The sequence below is a fragment of the Anomaloglossus baeobatrachus genome, chromosome 5 (genome assembly GCF_048569485.1).
Source record: "Anomaloglossus baeobatrachus isolate aAnoBae1 chromosome 5, aAnoBae1.hap1, whole genome shotgun sequence".
Lineage (NCBI taxonomy): Eukaryota > Metazoa > Chordata > Amphibia > Anura > Aromobatidae > Anomaloglossus > Anomaloglossus baeobatrachus.
The window spans coordinates 18,323,854-18,329,853 of NC_134357.1; positions in this window are offsets into that span (position 1 = coordinate 18,323,854).

Below are 6,000 nucleotides of genomic sequence, written 5' to 3' on the forward strand. Positions count from 1 at the left end.
CTTATCCCCCTGTGCTCCCTCTAGTGGTGGCTGATAGTTTTTCTTATGCAAAGTTCCTTTTCCCGTGCATAAACATTATGAAATTCTAAACTCCAACCTTTATAATTCTTTATTCATCTTAAAATGGGCTTTCTAGTTGATGAGAAGCAGCTGAATAATTAGGACGCCCTCTATCAATCACTGTAAATGGAATTATTTTGCAAATTCATTACCACACATGTGCCAGGAATGGTGTTTTTTCTAGAATAACGGTAATGAGGTCTTAATATCTTACTAGACCCCACAGCCCCCAGTTTTGGACAGTAGGGGGCGCCATTGATGGTTGTAATGTTAACGGTGTGTATAACACAGCTCGTTACATGATAATGATGGCGTTCATTGGTATGATTGACAGTTGTTCCCAGTTTATTACCGCCCTGTATCATGTACTGTCTCCCGGTCTGGTGATGTTCATGTATAATCCTGTATTCGCCCTTGTATTATTTATCGGTGGGAAAGTAAACTATTTTATAATACAGATCTGGTTGTGTTTATTACGTGGTATGGAACAACGGTGACTGCCCCTTTAAGAGGGTCTGAAAATCAAACAAATCTGCAGAAATAGCTCCCGATATCTCAGCCTCCTGGTCCCGTGGAGTGTGACATAGAGGGAAGTGAAATATTGGGGTGCATGTTGTGAGCGAAGACACAAAGGGGTCGTCCAGGATTAGAAAAACAGCGCCACACCTGTCTGTGTCTGGTATTACATGGGATAAATAGGGTGAAAATGTCTGTTCTCTGCATAATATACAGGAAAATCCAGGAAGATGAAATATGGGGGCTGTTTGTTGGTGGAGTGTGGTCACAGCGACCACGAAAACCACTTATCTCAGCTTCCTAGACCAGTTCTTGGTGACGGGGGAATAACACAGGTAACTGCTCAGATCTGGGGAGCTGTTAGTGTCCTGACATTGGAGACCCCCTTTATTGGGCATTAGTAGTGCTGGCACTGGTAACTGCTCAGATCTGGGGAGCTGTTAGTGTTCTCACATTGGAGACCCCCTTTGTCGGGCATTAGTACTGCTGGCACTGGTAACTGCTCAGATCTGGGGAGCTGTTAGTGTTCTCACATTGGAGACCCCCTTGGTTGGGCATTAGTAGTGCTGGCACTGGTAACTGCTCAGATCTGGGGAGCTGTTAGTGTCCTCACATTGGAGACCCCCATTATTTGGCATTAGTAGTACAGGCACTGGTAACTGCTCAGATCTGGGGAGCTGTTAGTGTCCTCACATTGGAGACCCCTTTTGTTGGGCATTAGTAGTGCTGGCGCCAGTAACTGCTCAGATCTGGGGAGCTGTTAGTGTTCTCACATTGGAGACCCCCTTTGTCGGGCATTAGTACTGCTGGCACTGGTAACTGCTCAGATCTGGGGAGCTGTTAGTGTTCTCACATTGGAGACCCCCTTGGTTGGGCATTAGTAGTGCTGGCACTGGTAACTGCTCAGATCTGGGGAGCTGTTAGTGTTCTCACATTGGGGACCCCCTTTGTTGGGCATTAGTAGTGCTGGCACTGGTAACTGCTCAGATCTGGGGAGCTGTTAGTGTTCTCACATTGGAGACCCCCTTTGTTGGGCATTAGTAGTGCTGGCACTGGTAACTGCTCAGATCTGGGGAGCTGTTAGTGTCCTCACATTGGAGACCCCCTTTGTCGAGCATTAGTAGTGCTGGCACTGGTAACTGCTCAGATCTGGGGAGCTGTTAGTGTTCTCACATTGGAGACCCCCTTGGTTGGGCATTAGTAGTGCTGGCACTGATAACTGCTCAGATCTGGGGAGCTGTTAGTGTCCTCACATTGGAGACCCCCTTGGTTGGGCATTAGTAGTCCTGGCACTGGTAACTGCTCAGATCTGGGGAGCTGTTAGTGTCCTCACATTGGAGACCCCCTTTATTGGGCATTAGTAGTGCTGGCACTGATAACTGCTCAGATATGGGGAGCTGTTAGTGTCCTGACATTGTAGACCCCCATTATTTGGCATTAGTAGTACAGGCACTGGTAACTGCTCAGATCTGGGGAGCTGTTAGTGTCCTCACATTGGAGACCCCCTTTATTGGGCATTAGTAGTGCTGGCACTGGTAACTGCTCAGATCTGGGGAGCTGTTAGTGTCCTCACATTGGAGACCCCCTTTGTTGGGCATAAGTAGTACAGGCACTGGTAACTGCTCAGATCTGGGGAGCTGTTAGCGTCCTCACATTGGAGACCCCCTTTGTTGGGCATCAGTAGTACAGGCACTGGTAACTGCTCAGATCTGGGGAGCAGTTAGTGTCCTCACATTGGAGACCCCCTTTGTCTGACATTAGTCATCCCTCATATCTCAGCTTCCCAGATGGATCTGAAAGGGAAATTGGTCTTTAGGATTCCTATATCTAAAGGCCCCGTTACACGCAACGACGTATCTAACAATATATCGCCGGGGTCACGGATTCCGTGACGCAGATCCGGCATCGTTATCGACATCGTTGCGTGTGACAGTAACGAGCGAGTGTTAACAATGGAAAATAGTCACCTTATCGTCCATCGTTGACACGTCGTTCATTTTTAAAATATCGTTGATTGTTGAGGTCGCAGGTTGTTCGTCGTTACCGCGGCATCACACATCGATTTGTGTGACACCTCGAGAACGACGAACTACAGCTTACCTGCGGCTGCCGGCAATGAGGAATGAAGGAGGTGGGCTGGATGTTACGTCCCGCTCATCTCCTCCCCTCCGCTTCTATTGGGCGGCTGCTTATTGACGCTGCTGTGACGCCGCACGAACCGCCCCCTTAGAAAGAAGGCGGTTCGCCGGACACAGCGACATCGCTAGGCAGGTAAGTCTGTGTGACGGGGCCTAGCGATCTTGTGCGCCACGGGCAGCGATTTGCACGTGACGCACAACCGACAGGGGCGGGTGCTTTCACCAGCGACATCAAAGCGATATTGCTGCGTGTAACACCCCCTTAACTTCCGTGAACTTGAAAATTCTCTTAATAAACTTGACCAAGATGCTGAGCTCTGGGGGGCTGATCTCTGGGTCTGAGATCTGGAAGGCTGAGATCTGGGGGTCTGAGCTCAGGGGGGCTGAGATCTGCGGGGCTGAGATCTGCGGGGCTGAGATCTGGGGGTCTGAGATCTGCGGGGCTGAGATCTGTGGGGCTGAGATCTGGAGTCTGAGCTCTGGGGGGCTGCGATCTGGGGGGCTGAGATCTGGAGTCTGAGCTCTGGGGGGCTGAGCTCTGGGGGGCTGAGCTCTGGGGGGCTGAGATCTGGGGGTCTGAGCTCTGGGGGGCTGAGATCTGTGGGGCTGAGATCTGGGGGTCTGAGCTCTGGGGGGCTGAGATCTGCGGGGCTGAGATCTGTGGGGCTGAGATCTGGAGTCTGAGCTCTGGGGGGCTGAGATCTGGAGTCTGAGCTCTGGGGGGCTGTGATCTGGGGGGCTGAGCTCTGGGGGGCTGATCTCTGGGGGGCTGAGATCTGTGGGGCTGAGCTCTGGGGGGCTGATCTCTGGGTCTGAGCTCTGGGAGGGGCTGAGCTCTGGGAGGGGCTGAGCTCTGGGGGGCTGAGATTTGGGGGGCTGATCTCTGGGAGGCAGATCTCTAGGAGGCTGAGATCTGGGGGGGGGGGGGTCTGAGATCTGGGGGGCTGTTTGCAGATCAGATATTGTAACCTTTTACCAATTACTCATCAGACATTAATGGTAACACCAGATCATTTCTATGATTTGTGTCCTCCTCGGACTTTTCCGCAGTGGGGTTTTTTTTTTTAAGGTCGTGCACGGAATTATCCTCGTTATATTAACTTTAATTACCTTGGCTCAATCCCTCTTCCTCTGTAATCCGCGTCGCCTCCTCTCGGTGCTAATATTAGCCGCTTGCGCCCTCGTCCTCCTGCATAATTCATGGCTGTGCCGTCAGGTCCTGCTCGGAATCAGAATTGTAACCAGGATCTTAACTCAGCAAAATAATATTAGGAGAAATCTCCGATCCTGGAGAATAAGCCCCAATCGGCCGTGTCCCGCCCCCCCCCCCCCCCACTGCGCTCCCGATTGCATTTGGTCTCTCTCTTTTTTGTAAGTTTCCAAAAGTTTTGATGAGTTTTGTCCAAGAACCAGAGTTAATCATTAACTCCTTCACTACTCTAGACCACCTGGGAATGCAAAAATAACTACCTCATTCCCCTAGACCCCCAGGGTAAGGTAATCCCCCTCATTATCCTAGAACTCAGGAGACTTTAATACAATTCTACTAAACTGCTCAAGACCTCCAAGAAATGTAAAATTAGCCTCTACATCACTCTAGACCACCAGATTTGAAATGAATCCCCTAAGCACCCTGGACCACTAGAATACAACGCTAGCCCCTCTCCCCCCAAACTGTCCTAGACCATCAGGAATCGTACAATGAAACCCTATATTGCCCTAAGTCACCCGCGAATGTAATATTAATACCTTCAATGATCTAGACCACCAGGGAATGGAACAGTACCCTAACCTCCTGCACAGACCACAAGCAAAGAAAAAAAAAATATTTTACTGCTTTAGACCACGAGGGAATGTAAAACTGATCACTACACTGCCCTAGACCACCAGGAATCGTAAATGTAAACTCTTCACTGCCTTGAACCACCAGGGAATGTAACATTAACATCTTCCTTGACCTAGACCACCTGTAAATGTAAATCTATCCCTCCACTGCCCTAGACCACCAGGGAATGTAAAACGACCGTCTCCTCGCCCCCGCAGCACATTGCCCTAGACCACCAGGAAATATAAAGTTAATGTGGCGCCCCTGCCCTGGTCAGACACCACTGAGTACTGTGCCCATGCTGGGGGACAGTACAATACAGGTGATCCAGAAGGCTGACCGAGGTGTGACTACACAGGCGCAGAGTAATCAGGTCTCACACATCTACCTTTGGGGGGACTCCTGAGAGATTCCAGGAGGGGCTGTGGCCTCCATGTCCACTCAAGGGGTGTGGTAGAAAGCCTGGTTGCTAGGTGGCATAGGCAAGAACAGGAGAGGAGGAGTAGTGAGCGAGTTTAATGTGCAGCTCAGGGAGAGCAGTCGCATGCAGCACACCCTGGAGCTGTTGCAGTCCAACAGCGTCTGCGCAGTGACTACCAACGGGGAAGATCGGTCACCTGGTAGTGCCACCCGAAATCCACCCAAGGCTAGAGAGAGCAAAGGGGTGGCAGAGTAAGGGGACAGCCAGGGAGGTACTAGACCCGCAAGGCTAACAGGTCCCAGTGCAGAGATAGATTCACCTGTCTTCTGCCAAACCTGCCTGAGGGGCCCTTAAAGCCCACACCATACCACCACAGAGTCCGCAGCCACGTAGCAATGAAAGGGCCCATAGTTCACAGGAGGCAAGCAGCCGGAGTGACCTGGTCCAGGCTACAAGCAAACGGGCCGAAACGAGGGGAGAACAGGCAGCAGCAACTTCCCTGGGTGACCCCCGTAGGGACTTCAAGTTGGGGTCACCACAAACACAAAAGGGCTAAGGAAGGCGAGTTGGTAGTCACCCTCATCAGTCAGCCGGAAGGATACCTGGTTCCAGCCTGGTTCATCCCAGCTACACCTGGGTTACTCACCTGCACTGTGAGTAAAAACCCTGAAAGACTGTCTAGACCAGACCTGGGCAAGGGGCGGCCCGCGGGCCACATCCGGCCCGCCTACTCTCTGTGACCGGCCCGCCTGGCTCAGGGCGTCCTTGCTGGCCGGTCACTGATGAGAGCAATCTGACCTGTTGTCCGGAGCTCCAGGCTCCGGGAGGCGCGTGGTCAGATTGCCCTCATCAGTGCCCGGGCAAATGCCGGGGCCCTGGAGAGCCGGGTGGGCCCACTCGGCCTCGTCAGTTCTGGTGACCCTTGGCCAGGACCCACTCGCCTTAGTTCTGCTGCCCCCCGGGCCGAGTAGGAATCTGCAGCGCCGTCCCTTTAAGGAGCAAAGACTTCCTGGCTGAACTTAATCTGTGGGCGGCGGCCG